This window comes from Saccopteryx bilineata, chromosome 6 (genome assembly GCF_036850765.1).
Source record: "Saccopteryx bilineata isolate mSacBil1 chromosome 6, mSacBil1_pri_phased_curated, whole genome shotgun sequence".
Taxonomy (NCBI): Eukaryota; Metazoa; Chordata; class Mammalia; order Chiroptera; family Emballonuridae; genus Saccopteryx; species Saccopteryx bilineata.
Window position 1 is genome coordinate 64,990,410 of NC_089495.1, and position 18,647 is coordinate 65,009,056.

Below are 18,647 nucleotides of genomic sequence, written 5' to 3' on the forward strand. Positions count from 1 at the left end.
TCATTTAGAAAAGAAGTGGAGTTTTGGGAAATCAGTACTAAGAAACCACATAGAATTAAAGGTAAATTCTTACCATGTTTAGGATTTGGAGAAATGATCAAGGTATAAACATGCAAACTTCAGAGACCTTCTTCACACAAATGAGCAGTAAGGCAATTGGGATGTAAAATGATGTCATTGAATTCATTTTATTTATCAATTTTATTTAAAGCACTATTTCAATTCATTTTGACCTTTTGGGAAAAAAAAACTTCACTAGTCAATTTTTACTTGCAGTCCAGGTCCATGACTAAAGGAGGTCCCACATGAATGTGGGAGCAGAACTGCTATGATGGACTACTGCTCTTATCCTCTGAGGCAGAGCTGATTTAACCATAGATTTAAAAGCTCAGCTCAGAGAGATAAGATAAGACAGTCCAGGGATTTGTATTTGTCAATACTGTTTTACAAAAAGGATTTGCATCAAAGTATGGCATTTTATACTTCTTTACTCTTCTTCAAAATATAATATTAGTAAAAAGAAATATTTTATCTATTTTGATCAGCTGGATGAAGATGATCTATTAAAAATTATGAATGTGGGTTTTGTTACTGCTTCTGTGGCTGGAGGTTCATCTATTCTTTGGTGAAAAAAAAAAGGAGCAAGTAGAAATTAGACAGAATAAGAATGGCATTGAAACAGATTTCTAGCATCAAGTGTTTTGAGGGATTGCAGAAACTTTTTTTATTTTTATTTTTTTTCAAATGAGAGGAGAGAAGATAGAGAGACAGACTCCCTCACACATGACCGGGACTCACCCAGTAAGGCTTGTCTGGAGCTAACACTCTGCCCAATTTGGGCTGTGTTCACAACCCATCTAGTTTTAGCACCTGAGTCTGAGGCTCCATGAACCAACCTTGGTTTCTCTGCTTGAACCAATTGAGCCATGGCTTTGGGAGAGGAAGAGAGAGAGAGAGAGAGAGAGAGAGACAAAGAGAGAGAGAAAGAAAGATGGAGAAGGCGATGGTCACTTCTCCTGTGTTCCCTGACGGAGAATCGAACCAGTGACATCTACACAGTTGGCCGATACTCTACCACAGAGCCAACGAGCCAAGGCTCCAGGAAGTATTTGAACACGATAGTGTTGAACTGAATGGCAAAATGAAATTTGTTATCTACTTACTATCAAAGGCAGAAAACTGAAAAATGTCTTGAGCTATGTTGGCTCTCTGGTTTAAGTTGCACAGAACATAATTTTGTATCAAAATCTGGTTATCATCAGGCTGCTTCAGAACTTATCCTTGTTGTCATTGCTCCAGATGCCAGTCCTGTGGCTGCAATATTAAAGGAGAAGATGAGAGGTGGGCCTGTGGTACTGGTACTGGGTTTTGTGTGGATGCCACTGAAGGTCCTTGGAAAACTAACTACAGAATGCACTCTTATGAAATAGAGAAGCTTTCCCAACTCATACATGCCAACTTTTCATTGGACTCCCAATGGATATATAATTTTGGTCATTCTGTGGGAGGCCATGGAGCTCTGATTTGTGCTTTAAAAAATCCTGGAAAATACCTATAAATGTCAGGATTTGCTTCATTTGCAATCCAGTGTTTTGTCCTTGGGGCAAAAAAGCCTTTGGTGGATATTTGGGAATGAATCAAAATAAATGAAAGGCTTGTGATGTTACCCATCTTGTTAAGTCATATTCAAATTCTCAGCTAGACATACTAAGTGATCAAGGAAAAGATGACCAATTTCTTTCAGATGGACAGTTACTATCCGATAACTTCATAGCTGCTTATAGAAAAAAGAAAATCCTTATCGATATTAGATTACAAGAGGCTTATGATTATAGCTAATACTATATATTTCATCAGCAAGAAGTTTTTAACTTTCAAATTCTATTTCTAATTTTAATATTAGATATATACAGAACTAATTTTCTGTTTAATTATTTTTTAAACAGATTGTTTTTAAAAAGGCTATATATTTACTCAAAAAGAAAATGTCACAGATAGTTCACTAATTTAAAATCATTCAAGTAGTGTATAATATCTCTTTGTAAGATTCACTTAGCGTGGATGGTTGTATATGTTTGATTTACCTTAGTGGAACAAATGTTTACTTTTTTTTTAAGAAGTCACTGAGATCTTTAAAGTGTTTCTGTCTAATTTGGAAAAAAAACTGCAGGGAAGCAGGAGTAGCATATGGAAACACAGTTCACTAAATCTACTGCCACACTACACAGTTGACGAAACCATTGAAGTAATAGTCCATTTTAAAACATTTTCTGCAAGAACAAATGTTTGCTACTGATACTAACATTGGGGCTATTAGGAAATATCCAAACAAAACATTTTCTTAGCAGAAATAAATATTTTCCTTAAGAAACCCTTTCTAAGATAAATATGCCATTTCAAGTTTGTTACAAAAAATAAGAAAACCTTATTGTATACAGTACATAAATATATCCGATATATAAAGAATGGAGAATGAATACACATTATGTGTCTAAATTTAATATTCATCTTATGATTGAAAACTCAGCAGAATATTAAAACTGGGGAAAAGTTAACCTGAATAATAAAAGAATGGGTATGTGTGTACTACATTGTTTTAACTTGTTCACATTTGTTATAAATGGATTTGGAAATCATATAAATAATTTAAAACTTAAGGTGAATCCATAAACTTCAAGCACTGTATACAAAAGTCCACATTTTGAACCTGATTTTTGAAGTAAGCTTATAAATTATCTTTTTTAATTTTATTAAAATTTGTTTTAAATATGCATGTTTTAATTTCTCTGGTACATATCAGGAAGAGTTTTAAATAAAAATCAGTTCAACAATAGTGATGAGAAGTTAAAAATGCTTCAAATTCTTTATATTTCTCTGGGTCCTTTTAAATATGTATGTGAAAAATGCTGATTTTAATGACTTCATTTTATCTTTTGTTTGTTTGTTAAGTCTTTTACGGAGATCTTACTGTTCTTTTGTGAAAAGTGTAACTGCAGTATTTTGAAGGTGATGGGATTTAAAATCAATTTAATTTAATCTCCTCTCTAATTATAGATGAGTAAATTGAGTTTTAGAAAGGTTATTTGCTCAAATTACATAAAAAATTATTCACAAAGCCAAGTTAAGACATCCAGTCTCTTAATTCTTACAGCGGAATTTTAAAATTAAAGTTATATTTTCTCATTTATCTTTTATGTCATTTTATTTTTAAGCTAAGAGTCCAGAGTAACACTTTACATGATAAGACATAAGATTTGATGTGCACTAGCTCTATTATTTTAATTATTATGGTTATCCATTTTATTAATAAACTCATGAGGAAGAAATAGAATTAATGTTACAGCAGTGAAATTCTCATTGATTTTCTTATCTAGCACTGCTAGGGAAAATAATGATGCTCTGGTTCTAATAAAAAGTTGTAGGTACTTATCTTTTTGTCATATAGCTCTCCAGCTATGCATACAAATATACAATTCATTAAAGTAAGTTTACTTTAAGTGTAATAAAGAACTAATCTTGCCAAAGAGAGGTCTAATTGTTTTCCATAGCCTTTGAGAGGTGATCTCTAAGCAGAGGAATTTGCTGCCTGCTGTTTGTCTTTGTTTACCTTAGACTAGAGCCTTGGGCAAACTGAATGCTCTGTGCTAACCATGTAGTGTAGTTGTATTACTTTGATCTCTGAAATGGCTGAAGACTAAGGTCAGTTGTGCAGGTGGTCTACCATTTCTTTATGACAGAGCACCAATAAAAACACTGGACTCAAGGTTTAGGTAATTTCACCTGGCTGTCAATAAACCATGCTTGTTATCAACATGAGTGCAGAGAGAAGCAAGCACTGTTTGCATGACTGCACTCGGAGATTCCATGCTCTACAAGCTGATGTACGATACCTGAATCCATTCGTATGCACCAGTTCCCTTGGCTAATTTTAACCAGGATCATTACACTGAATTAAACCATCCCATAGATATAGCAGTTTTGAAGAGTTCTGCAAGTTCTTCTAAAAAAGAATGTATCTTGGGGACTTATAAACTTACAGATTTTATCAGAAGTAACAGTGGTCTCGAGGAATCCTGAACTATGCAGGAACTAAATATAAAATATTTTACCTATTTTCTAATAAAAAAAGATACTGTGAAAAAATATTAAAATTGCAATGAAAAAGGAAAGAAAAGTGGTATTTTTAAATGTTAAGCTAAACGAGTTAATATTGAATTTCATCAGGATCTGCTTCACTGAAAAACGGTAGTGCAATTCAAAGAGGCTTGGTAGCTCCTTAGCAAGAACCTATAATAAACAAATTAAAGTAACATTGAGAGTTTGGACCATCTACTGATGTTTCTTCATTACTGATTAAAAAATTGATAGTGCCTGACCAGGCAGTGGCGCAGTGGATAGAACGTTGGACTGGGACATGAAGATTTGAAACCCCAAGGTCGCTAGCATGAGCGCGGACTTAACTGGTTTGAGCAAGACCCATCAGCTTGAGGCCAAAATCACAGTCTTAAGCAAGTGGTTACTCAGTCTGCTGTATAGCCCCTCACTCAAGACACATATGAAAAAGCATTCAGTGAATAACTAAGGTGCTGCAACGAAGAATTGATGTTTCTCATCTCTCTCCCTTCCTATCTGCCTGTCCCTATTTGTCCCTCTCTATCTCTATCTGTCTCTGTCATACACACACTAAAAATCATTCAGCATTTTACTTATCTTAGCAATTTTTTGAGAATATGTTTATTATATCTGGGGACAGTAAAACAAGGAAGGACCTAGAGAGGCTTGTTTGGATTGCTTTGGTTCTCTAGAAACCTTATGAGGAAAGAAAATGAACTTACATGGGAAGTCAGAGAACAGGAGCCCTTAGAGAGACAGGTTTAAGGAATTTAGCCAGAATGATTTGCCTCTACCATTGTTCCCCTGGTTGCAATTATTATGGGAACCCTTAGAGCAGTGGTTCTCAAACTTTTTTGAAGTCGGGACGCATTTAAAATCCTACAAATAATAATAGGCGCACTATATACAATGTATTCTGAGAAATATGTTATAATAATTAAGTCAAATATTAAAGAAAAAAATGTAAAATCCAAGCATGCTTTTATGGTAATTAAACAAAATAAATAAGACAAAATTAAATTTATTCTATTAAAAACATTTTTATGTTACATTTTTTGAGTTATACTTTTTAGTATTTGTAAAAAGGAGTGGTAAAAAAATTAAAAAATGACCAAAAAGGTTATTTTTTTATATATATATAGATACATTCTTAATAAGATTTAATAAATTCCACAAGTCCTGGCACAAATGTGTTAAGTTTTTCATTCTTGGGTTTATGAGAAACATAAGCCTGATGTGTCCTAGTGATTTATTCAATGTTTGGACATATATTTGAAAGACAAACTCTCATTTCCTTGTCAATACATTGAAGAATTCTTCTCTTTTTAATGTTAATTGTGTTGAGGGTAGAAAATCCTAATTCACATAAATAGGATGTTGAAAATTGTAGTAAAATGTTCAAAGCTTTTTTAGATATTGCCACATATTCTTCTTTTATAGAAATCCGAAAGGCTTCAAGAGACAATTCCTTATGTTTAATCATCAATCCACGATCAGTGGATATAGCTGCCACTTCTTCTTCTTCTGTTAATGTTAAACCAAAATCACTTGAAGCTTCCATGAAAGGGTTTCTAATCCAATTATACTGTTCAGTGTTAAATGATGGAAAATGCTATAAATTAAATTCTGCCTGTCAGCCTTCAAGTCCTATTTTATTTACACTTAACTTTTGCTCACCTCCAGAATCAGATTCTTCAATAACATGCTTCTTTTTGAGAAATCTATCCATTTTATTTGGGTGTACTTATCTAAAAATAATATAATGATGTGTTAATAATAAATATAATAATGACGGGTTAACAAAAAGAACAGTATTACCATAATGAAATAATATAATAGAGTAACTATATTTATTTTTTATATCTGGGCACATGCCACGAACCAGCTCAGCTAGTAATTTGAGGTCCCAAGTGGGAATGGTGCGAAATTAAGAAAATATGCAGAATTAAAAAAATACGGGATTGGGAGGGCCCTGTAATTCTTGCTGGCAAGAACAAAGTGCACCTAATACTACATCTTGCTTTATTTATACAGCAAAGTGAGGCCATTAGCAAATCAATAGATCTCTGATCACATTGCCAAGGCAACCCCAGAATTTTACCAAGTGCAGAAAACTCCCACCATACATATCATCCTAACTTTACACCAAACCAAGGATAGAAGAAACCTGCCTCCAGTCTTTTCGGGGAACATGGGGGGTAGTGTAAACAATCCAGCATCACAGCTTACCAGCCTTTTGCAACCTAATCAGGCAAGTGAGGTGGGGCGTTTGGCAAACTCTCAGCTTACAGACAATTTCCTACACTTCTGTCCCATAAAAATCTAAACTTTAAAAACTCTGTTGGTTTTTTGGTCCCCAACAGGCACATATTTCTCTGGAATACCATAGGGCGCACCTGGAAATCTCCTAGGATGCACCAGTGTGCCCTGGCACACACTTTGAGAACCACTGCTTTAGAGTTTAGGAAATGCAGGTCCCTGGGGAAAGAAAAGAGGGAAGGGAAAGACACAGGTGAGCTCCCTGGAGGGAGAGTATGTGTGCCAAGGTACTTTATTTTTGCATGTGAATATCCAACTACTATAGCACCATTTGTTAAAAAGATTATCCTTTGCCCCATTAAATTTCTTTGATACTTTCATGGAAACTTAACTATACAGTGGTCCCTCATCTATGGCAAGGGTTAAGTTCCAGAAGCCCCCACAATAGGCAAAAATCTGCGAAGTAGCAAACATATTTATTTTATTATTTCTATATATTTTAAGGTTTTATAAACCCTTCCCACACTCTTATAAACTTTTTCCACATTCTCATAATCACTTTCTATGCTCTTAAACACTTTCTACACTCTAGAAAATGCTTATTTTACCTCAAATTAATTAAATATTAAATACATAAAATACCTATATACTGCAAAATCTCACTATATACCAAAATATTCATGATATAAAATTAGATATATCCAATTTAATTATCTGCAATACAGTGAGACCACGAAAAGTGAACTGTGATATGGTGAGGGACAGCTGTATATACAAGTGTCTATTTCTGGGTTCCCTATTCTGATCCACTTATCTTTAGCTATCTTTACAAAAATATGAAACTTTCTTGATTACTGTAGTTTTATAATGATTGGTAAATTGTTTTAATAATTGTTAAAATTAGGTAAATTTGTTCTCCCACCCACATTAAACTGTTTTGACTGTTTTAGATCTTTTGCATTTTCATTTAAACTTCAGAATGTGCTTGCCAAAATTATGGTATTTTGCTTGAGATTACATTGAATCTCTAAATTAATTTGCACATTAGAGTGTTTGTCTTATCCTATTACTATTGTCAAAATTAGACTCTTTTTTTCATTTTTAAATTAATTTACTGGGATGACACTAGTTAATAAAATTATATAGGTTTCAGGTGCACCATTCTAAAATACATCATCGATTCATGGCATTGTTATTCAGCATTTTAAACATTTAACAGTATTTAAACATATTCCTCAGGAGCATTAGCAATATTTAAACATAGTTAGCCCAAGTGTTCATTATTAAATAAAAAAAAAAAAAAAGCTGTGGTGCATTTATGCAATAGAATACTATTTGGCTGTAAAAAAAGAAGGAAATCTTACTCTTTGCAACAGCATGGATGGTGTTGGGCAAAAAAGTGTGTTAGACTTGCTCACCTTGTACTCTGCATGATCCATGCCTGAGCATGGGGCAGCACCATGTGTATATAGTCTCCTAAGGCTGCAGGTTCTTGCCATCAGGGCAGCAGAATGTAAATTGCGGGTAGTCTTCAGTCATTGGGAGGGGCCATTGCAGGCTATTGTTTGCCAGAGAAGGTTTTTTTTTCCCCCCTGCCCTTTTATTCTTGTGAGTCCTGAGAGAAAAAGAAGCAGTTTTTTTCTGCCTGCCTGCTTGCTTGTCCACTGTTCTGGGACTCTAATAATCAGAATGGCCCACCATGCCTTTGCTCCACAGTTTCTTAACTATCTAACTGAATTCAATGTAAACCTGCATGGCCACGGCCACCAGCATAGAGATGGACTTGGAGAGCATTATGCTAAATAAAATAAGCCAGTCAGAGAAAGACAAGTGCCACATAATTTCACTCATATGTGGAATTTAATGAACAAAATAAACTAACAAGCAAATTAGAGACAAACTCATAGAGAGCAGCCTGACAGCTGTCAGGGCTTTGTGCCAGGAAAATGATGGAATTGAGAAAATAAAATAAAACAAAAAAAGAAAAATCTCATGGACAGCACAATAGTGTAGTGATTGACAGGGGGAGGGGAAGGAGGGCATAGTGGGGATAAATAGTGATGGATGGAGACTTGACTTGGTGTGGTGAACACATTAATACAGTGCACAGATGATGTGTTGTAAAATTTTGTATACCTAAAACCTTTATATTTTATAAACCAGTGTCACACCAATAAATTCAATAAAATTAATAAAGATGCATTTGAATGATTCTTAAAGCTTTGTCCCTAGCTCCAACAAATTTTTCCTTAAATCAGCTTTAATAAGATTAACCTTTGTTTAGTTTACTTCATGCTACTTAAATTGTTTGACCAGTATCACGGCAAATAAACAACTTTGAATAATGATTCTCAAAGTGTGCACCAGGGCGCATTGGTGTGCCCTAGAAGATTTCCAGGTGTACACTATGGTATTCCAGAGAAATATGTGCCTGTTGGGAACCAAAAAACCAACAGGGTTTTTGGAGTTTAGATTTTGGGGGGACAGAGGTGTGGGGAATTGGCTATAAACTGACAGTCTGCCCAACCCCCACCTCACTTGCCTCACTAGGTTGCAAAAGGCTGTTAAAGCTGTGGTGCTGGATTGTTTACATTACCCCCCATGTTTCCCAGAAAGACTGGAGGCAAGTTTCTTCTATCCTTTGTTTGGTGTAATGTTAAGATGATATGTATGGTGGGGGTTTTCTGCACTCAACACAATTAAGAGTAAAAAGAGGAATTCTTCAATGTATTGATGAGGATATGAGAGTTTGCCTTTCAAATATATGTCCAAACATTGAAGAAATTGCTAGGACACATCAAGCTCATGTTTCTCATAAACATAAGAATGAAAAAACTTAACACATTTGACCAGGGACCTACTGAATTTACTAAATCTTACTAAGAATGTATCTATATCTATATATATCTATATCTATATATATATATATATATATAAAGATATCTTTTTTTAATTTTTAACCTTCTGTTTTATGAATTCTAAAAAGCATAACTCAAAAAATGTAACATAAAAATGTTTTTTAATGTCAGAATAAGTTGAATTTTGTCATATTTATTTTGTTTAATTACTATAAAAGCACACTTAGACTTTATATTTTTTCTTTAATATTTGACTTAATTATTATAACATATTTCTCAGAAATTTGTATATAGTGCACCTACAATTATTTGTAAGATTTTAAATGTGCTCTGACTTCAAAGCTTTTGAGAACCACTGACTTAGAAGCATTATGATATATAAGTTTAACACACATGTTAATAATTAAATATGATACATTTGTACATGAACAAAGGTGCACAAATTTGTATAGCTATTAGCAACTGTCATCAATACTTTGTGTTTAAATTTTATGTTTAAATTATTACTTTTTTTAAGATAGAGGAGCGGGGATAGAGAGACAAACTCCCACATGTGTCCCAACTGGGATCCATTAGGCAACCTTTGTCTGTGGCCAATGCTCAAATCAGCTGAGCTATCCTCAGTTCCTGAGGCCAACACTCAGACCAATCAAGCTATCCTCAAAACCCAGGAATGACACTTGAACCAATCAAGTCACTGGCTGTGAGAGGGGAAAAGAGAGAGAGAGAGAGAGAGAGAGAGAGAGAGATGCAAAGAGAGAGAGAGAGATAAGGGATAGAGGGACAGGAAGAGAAGCAGATGGTGGCTTCTTATGTATCCCTGACTGGGGATCGAACCAGGATGTCCACATGCCGAGTCATTGCTCTATCCACTGAGTAAAACAGCCAGTGTCTATGTTTCAATTAATTTAATGCTATAAAATAGTACACACACCCTTTAAATTATGTACATAAAATGCATCACTATACCTTACCAATTCATAGAGTATTGGTTTCAATTCATTTAGAATCAATCTAAAAATTCCCTTTTATAAAATTCTTATAAAGCATTTATGAGGATATATAAAAAAAACAAAGGTTTATAATCAAATCCAAAAATATAGCTGTTTCTGCATCATATAATATATACATATATATGTATATATTATATATATATGTATCTACACCCATATCTATGTATTCATACACATAGAAACACAGATTAAAAGATATGTAAATATCAATAGATATAGTTCAAGCTAGATATATAGCTATAGATATAAATATGTAAATATATAATATTTTCTTTTGTTATTTGTTTCCCTCTCTAGGATTTCTTTGTCTTTATTTTCATATCTACCTTTCTCAGAATTCCTATTTACTAAAATGGGGTGATGAAACCAGTTTTGAGCCTCTAGGACTTGAAACAAACGTGTTTGAAAGATCAAAGTAGACATTTATATAAATCATTTAAAAACATACCCAAACCAACCTATTTGATTAGCCCTCTTCAAGTTAATTAAATAGTATGCAAAAATAAGAGAGAATTGTAAGGTTTGTGTTCAGGGTGCCTTTAAACCAGAACCCCCACTGTGAGGTTTTAAATAATTGGCTTGCTATTCTCTTGCTTAACGGCTTCCTGGCCTTCACTTTGAAATTTAGCAAAAAGTTTATCTTTGCAGAAATGTTAGAGAAAGCTTGTATTGGGAAGGGACTTGACTATTAAGGGAGTTTAAATCACAATATTGTAGTTATTTGTAAAAGCCAAGATACAGGATCAGAGACACTGCAAACCCATGGGGGAGGGAAAACTGGCTTGCTTAAAGCCTTGGGGTGGGTCCAGCTGGCCCAGGACCTTTTGAACTAGCCCAGGATTCCTTTAGAAATTGAGCAGGGAGATAAACAATTTGGAATCACTCCAATCCACATACAAAAAGATACATATAACCTTGTACCTATAGAGGCAGCAACATTAGCTGCTCTTTCCAAGACCCCCGACTAAATTATAAAAAGCCTGCTCCAAACCCTCCCCAACATTGACACGACTTTAGGTGCATCCCAGTATACTTGCACACAAACATTTTAAACAAATTTTTCTTTTGGAACATAATAGCCTTGTGTTTTCAGTTCGGCTCTCCCCCATATATAATGGAAGGGGCTTAGCCTGTCAGTTATCTCATACGAGATAAGGTCTCTCCAGGTCTGACCTAATCAGGGGTTTATACCGACCTGCCAGTTGCCAAAAGAAGCTGAAAGGAGACTTTCCCCTTCCCCACAGCCACCTTCCATTCCGGTACAAGGGGCTTAGCCAGTCAGCTGCCTCACAGGAGAAAAAGTAGTCCACTTTCTCTCCAGATCTGACCTAGTCAGGGTTTTATACTGACCTGCCTGTTGTTGCTAAGGGAGAGGGAGACTGACAATAGGCTTTCCCCTTCCCCAGTGGACTGGCCACCCCAGTTCAATCTTCCAATAATAATGAAGAAATGCAATTAATATCATACTTTACAAACAATTACCTATTATACAAATCACTGGAAAGTTATCTTTAAATAAAGCTAGTGTTTTTCCTTGAATTGACTTGACTCTTTTTTTGAATGGTTGAGACCTTTTTATTACCTTTTCTTATATTAAACCAGAGATGTCCATTTGTCCATGAGATGTCTAATAAATAATGGCGGAGAGAGAAAAAAAAGATTTTAAAAAATGCCCCTGAAACAATGCACAAATTTTAATTGAACCCTGAAGCAGTTGATATTCCAAATCTCTGAGCAAAGGTAAGAATGACTTTTATAGTAATGTTTTTGAAAGAGTTTCTGATCAAATATGCTTATATCTATTATTTCAGCATTCATGCAGCTACACTTTGCTTTAGGCTCTTGGCCTCTTTGTCAGCTTCTTAAAGTCAATTTTGAGAATAGAACTTACGATGTAAATTCTAGAGAGGTAGTGTGATGTGAGCTTAGAGCTTTACTTATAAAGCAAGCCATATTTTACAAATATCACTTGAATTGTCTTCAAGAGTTTTTATTTTCCTTTAACCTTTTCATTATGTCTATGTGCAGCAACTATTTCTTCACCTGCTCTTTTAATGCTGAATTACTGAATATATCCCAGAGTCAGACATTTTGAGATAATTTTTTTAGAGAAAATTAAACATGAATTTTAAAGTACTTAATTTAGAATACACTAGTAGTTTTTTTCTCAAAAAAAAAAATCCATTTTATAGGCAAACTAAATTAGAACAATCTGTAGCCTCAGGCCAAACCTCCTGAATTAGAATTCTTGAGTGTGATGTGAGACCATAAATGCAGTTTTTAGACACATTCAACTTTAACAGCCAGTGTTGTGGACTCAATAATTAGAAATAAGACAGCATTACCTATATGAAGTCTTGCTAAGAATGCAGTGCTTGGAAATTGTTCTTTCTGAATTAAAAATGGGTGCATGTGGCAAAGAATTAAGGTAGCTCCTCAGTGCATGTGATATGTGGTATTTTTTTAATGCAGTGCCATATGTAAATCTGTTTGTACATGGCTTCAAGCAATGGTTGATAATGCCTTGACAAGATTGATCAAACTGTAATTATCAATCCAGAATGAAAAAAAAAACACATTGCTAGTTCACCAAGGGAATATGATTTGGATTACCTGAAAGATCTCCCTTAAGAGGAGAATGTCTTTCTACTTTTATAGAAAAAAAAAATCACACTGAACTTTGGCACATAGTATTCTTTACAATAGAATTGCACAAAAATTAACTCATTTTAGTTTAATTTATAATCTGATATATTTGTATAAAAAGCCTAAGGAAGCTGATATTTTCAATGTACCTCTATACTCAAATAGATATTATTATAAGCCTTTTCTTAGGCTTCCTTATATCTAAGATTCAAGTTCAGCCCAAGTCTATCTCCTCCACAATATTTTGGTTTACCATCATCATTCCCCACTCCCAATCTTATCATTTTCTAAAGCAACCTGTGTGACCTCCATGTCACTTTATCATATTTAATGTTTTTATTTCATATTTTCTATTTTACAAATAAGAAAATAAATTAAAATGTTATTCTTTGTCAAATAATGTTAAAACATCTAGCAATTGTTATAACAGTGTTATAAGAGCACCCTTCACTTTCAATGTTAGCTCAACATCACTTTTTCTTTTCTTCTAGGGAGCCCGTTGTTAAACATGCATACAAACATGTGCTTATATGGTATGCATATAAGCTTCATATAGAAGCTTTAATTGGATTCCCATTTATTCTCTGTGAATTATAATGTTACCATCTACCTTTACAAGGCTGAATATCATCCTTTTTTTTGTATTTTTTTGTATTTTTTCCGAAGTTAGAAGTAGGGAGGCAGTCAGACAGACTCCAGCATGCACCTGATCAGGATCCACCTGGCATGCCCACCATGGAGTGATAGCTCTGCCCATCTGGGGTGCTGATCCATTGCTGCAGGAGCCATTCTAGCACCTGAGGCGGAGACCACAGAGCCGTCCTCAGCGCCGGGGCCAATCTTTGCTCCAGTGGAGCCTTGGCTTCAGGAGGGGAAGAGAGAGACAGAGAAGAAGGAGAGGGGGAAGGGTGGAGAAGCAGATGGGTGCTTCTCCAATGTGCCCTGGCCAGGAATCAAACCCGGGACTTCCACACACCAGGCCGATGCCCTATCACTGAGCTAACCAGCCAGGGCTGAATATCGTCATTTGACACTACCAATTAAAGTATTAGCATAGTTAGTTAAAGAATAGCAAGATCTTCAAAGGCTACTGATAGAATCTATCATGGCATATACAAAACTCTTCCAAATGTCAGTAGACTAACATTTCATTTTCTTTCTCCTTTAATACATATAATGTGTGAAATGTATATGACATCTAAGAGAACTTTAAAATTTCTGAGCTCAACTTTTTTTGATGGTAGAGATTCCTCTACTGTACCCCAACACAGTGCACTTTGTGTTTGAGGGATGTTTGAAATTACCTATTACAAATACCTGCCCGGTGCAAGGAGGCGCTCCTCAACTTTTTTCTACCTTTACATAGAGCTCTTGTTGTATACTTCCAGTGCTGAGAAGTTCAGTTATTTCCAACAGAGAATCTGATGCCATTGATTAAAAATTTCATTGTTTGAAAGTTCTGTATTTTAAATTAATTTACAACTTTCTGTTTCCCACCGCACTTTTTTTTGTACCTGTAGCTAATCAAGAAACCTCTTTCCATTAGTTTCTCCCAATGTAACAAAATAAGGAATATGACTCAGCAGAAGATCATGCTAGTAACCAATTTAGATGCTTTTAATTTGTTTCTCTTGAAATTTCACTGTTGTGGTATGTTATCTTTCTTATTAAAGGCAAATACAGTCTTTTGAAGGTTGAATCGTTCAATTCAAAAACAGTCTTCAATACATTTTCTTCTGAGGGCACGAACACTTAATTGCTTTATCAAGTGTTCATACAATAACTATATCAGAAAAAACACTTAAATTTAGTCATTACACTAAACATACTTAAAAGACTGCATTTAAAGCTTATAGTCATTAAAAAGAAAACACACACATAGGCAATTAGACTATAAAACATAAAATAAATGTATATTCACAATATACATATATATACATATATCTTCTTGTTTTTATAAATATTTAAATTTAGACTAAAATAATTTTTAAAGAAAATGTTATACTTATCATGTTTAATAAAATAAAATAATATAATTAAATGAGAAATTATAGCTATGATTTTAAACTGAATATTATTCTTCAATAAAAAGCCAACTATGACAAAAATTGAGAGCAATTTCTTACAATTAACAATGAACTATATATTATTCAAAAATAATTCTTAGAATAGAATAGATAATTGACTCTGAACTGATGTGAACTTTTAGATTCACTATTTTGGGGCAAATTCAGTCATCCCCAAAGGATTGTATGATCTCATTTGACATGCAGTGGGACTTTAAAATTAACATAATATGTAATTTGTCTAATTTTAGCACGATGATGTCTTGAAATTTAATAAAAACATTTTTGGGGACAGTTTGAAATTAACATGGATTCAATGATTGAATTCCACCAAGTCATACTGCATTGGATGATAATTAGGTAAAGTTCTATACTTATTATTTTAATATTTCTATATGCTTACTTATAACATAAATGCATTATTTTAGAAAACTATTAAATCTGCATGTGTTTGTCAAGAATTGTAATTTTAATTAATTTTAATAATAATTTAAGGTGAATTATATTTCATTATTTTTTAATGTTTTAAATTGAAAAAATATAAATACATTCATTGTTTAAATTAAATATATTGAAATGACATTACTTAATTTTTTGAGGAAACCCCATATGTTTTTCACAGTGGCAGTACCAGTTACATGCCCACCAGCAGTGAATGAAGATTCTTTTTTCTCCACCACTTCTCCAACACTTGCTGTTTGTCTTGTTGATAACAGCTATTCTAACTGATAAAAGGTAGTATTTTATTGTAATTTTGATTTGCATTTCCCTAATAGCTAGAAATGTTGAGTATCTTTTGATCATTTGTCTTTCTCAGAGAAGCACTGTTTAGGTATTCTGCCTATTTCTTAATTGGACTGTTTGGCTTTGAGTTGTATGAATTACACTTAGAATTTTCATCAATATGAACAAAGTAAATTATTATCTGAAAGATATAAAAAGGGTCAGGCAGGGCATGATGTCTTCTACACCATGCCTTCAATAAGGCCCTAACCTCATGGAATTATTATATAACCTAATAAAAGCTACCAATGTATTAGCGGTACTAAAACTATTTATGTTAAGATTATTTATGACATCATACATTCAGATATTAGTAGCCATTATATTAAAGTTTTATATAGATCCTTTATGCTTGAGAATAGTTAGTGGATCAGATTTTGTTAGAATAGTTTTGCATGTATTAATTTTTTCTTCTTTTAAAAATATTTATATTGAACTTATTGGAGTTACATTATTTAATAAAATTATATACTTTTTAAGTGTGCAATTTTATGATATGTTATTTTTGAATCATATTTGTGTTCACTATCCAAAGACTAGTCACTTCCATTGTTATTTATCCTTCCTTTACTTCTTTTACTTGCCCCAGTCCCCTTCCCTCTGCCAATCACCAAAATGATTTCTGTGTCTATGAGTTTTGTTTTGTTTTTTCCTTAATCTCTCCATCTGTTTTACCCCATCCCTCAAACCCACCTGACACCCAATAGCTGTCAGACTGTTCTTTCTCTGACTGGCTTATTTCATTTAACATAATACTGTTTAGGTCCATTCATGCTGTCTCAAAAAGTAAGATTTTCTTTTTTTATGGCTGAGTTACAATTTCTATTGTGTAAATTTACCACAGCTTTTTGATCCAATTTTCTACTATGGCCATTTGGGCTGCTTCTAAATCTTAACTACTTTAAATAATGCTGGAATGAATATAGGGACATATTTATTATTTTGGATTAATGTTTTAGGTTTCTTTGGATATATTCTTAGATATTGAATCTCTGGATCATAAGGCTGTTCTTTTTTTAATTTTTAGAGAAACTCCATACTGTTTTCTACTGTGGCTGTATCAATCTACATTCCTTCCAAAACAGCACGTGTTCCCTTTTTTCTGCATCCTCACCAACAGGTCATCTGTTGATTTATGGATGATAGTCACTCTGATAGTTACAAGGTGATATTTCATTGTGGTTTTAATTTGCATTTCTTTGATTAGTGATGGCAAGCATTTTTTCATAAGTCTATTAAATCCTGTTGCCCATTTTTTAATTGGATTGATTTTTCTGGCATTGAGTTATTTGAGTCCTTTATTTCTGTTTTTAGATGAGAGGAGTGGAAAGAGTGCAGCAGATTCCTGCATGTGCCCTGACTGACGGGGATTCACCCAGCAACACCAGCTAGAGCGAATGCTTGAGTATGGAGCTTTTTTTTAGCACCTGAGGCTGATGCACTCCAAAGGAACCATCCTCAGCATCTGAGGCCAAACTCAAACCAATTGAGCCACTGGCTACAGAAGGGGAAGAAGGGGAGAAGGGAGAAAGGGAAGAGAAGAGAAGCAGATGGTCACTTCTTCTGTGTGCTTACGGAAACTGGGATGTCCATATGCCTGGCCAACGCTCTATCCACTGTACCACCAGCCAGGGCCTGTTTGAGTTCTTCATAAATTTTAAATATTAACCCCTTTTCAGATGAATCTTTGGCAATATGTTCTTTCATTCCATTAAGTTGTCTTTTCATTTTGTTTTTCTCTTTATTGAATTTATTGGGGTGACACTGGTTAATAAAATTATACAGGTTTCAAGTGCACAATTCTACAACACATCTCTGTACACCATATTGTGTGTCAGCACCCCAAGTCAAGTCTTTGTCCATACCATTTATCCCCCTATACTCATCTTTGTCTTTCCAAATCCCCTCTTTCCCTAGCAAATCTCACATCATTGTCCCTGTCAATGAGGTTTTCTTTTTTTAAATTTTGCTCAAACCCTCTACCTCCCTCCACCCAACAACTGTCAGTCTGTTCTATTAGTCTGTCTCTACTTTCTTGTTAGTTCATTTGGCTCCTTAGATTCCATGTATAAGTGAAATCATATGATACTTGTATTTCTCAGACCAGTTTATTTCACTTGGCATAATGCTCTCCAGATCCATCCATGCTATTGCAAAGCTTTGCACATGTTTAATTTATATGTAGTACTTATATTCTGCTTATTTGTAATTGTTTGCCATTACTGAAATTTTAGTTAAAAAATGGAATTTTGTCATTTAAAATAAATAACCATACCTCTTAAATATTCATGTTTCCAGAGATGCTGGGGTTTTTTTTTAAAAAAAAGGTTGTTTTACAGACTTATGGTTTTTAGTGAAAAATTTTACATCACAAGGTTTTACATAGAAAAAATACAGTGGGATAATTTTCACCAAAAATGAATCTAGGCAGGAAATAGATTCTATCTTATTATATTTCTGAAAGGATATTTTTCTTCCTGATGACTGAGATAATGTGACCCTATTATAGTCTCAGCTTTTAATCATCACTTTTTATCACATACAAATCTGAAAATTAAGGAAGTAAGCTTTAATATAAATATCAATACCATAATAACTTCCTTTATTTTATAAGATGATGCTATGAGGAATTGAAGTAGAAAGAATACAAGTTAAATACACCTCTTTTACCATGTAATAAATACATTCCTAAGTATATATAAATTTAAGATCAGCTTTCTTCAAAAACTATGAAAGTTTGTCATTTATAGAAATGTTCTTAGAAATTTTTATAAAGAATAATTTGTTTTATTTCATAATTCAGCACTTGCATTTTTGTAAATAATCATAATTATACTACACATATACTTTTAAGCATTTAGAATACTTTAAATGTGCAATAACATTTTTTAAATTACCACACAATTAAA

At 33.7% G+C, this 18,647-nt stretch overlaps 1 pseudogene; it reads left to right on the forward strand.

The window, feature by feature from the left end:
- Nucleotides 1-619: 619 nt before the first annotated feature.
- LOC136308316 (S-formylglutathione hydrolase pseudogene) lies at nucleotides 620-17,130 on the forward strand (annotated as a pseudogene).
- The last annotated feature ends 1,517 nt before the right edge of the window (nucleotides 17,131-18,647 follow it).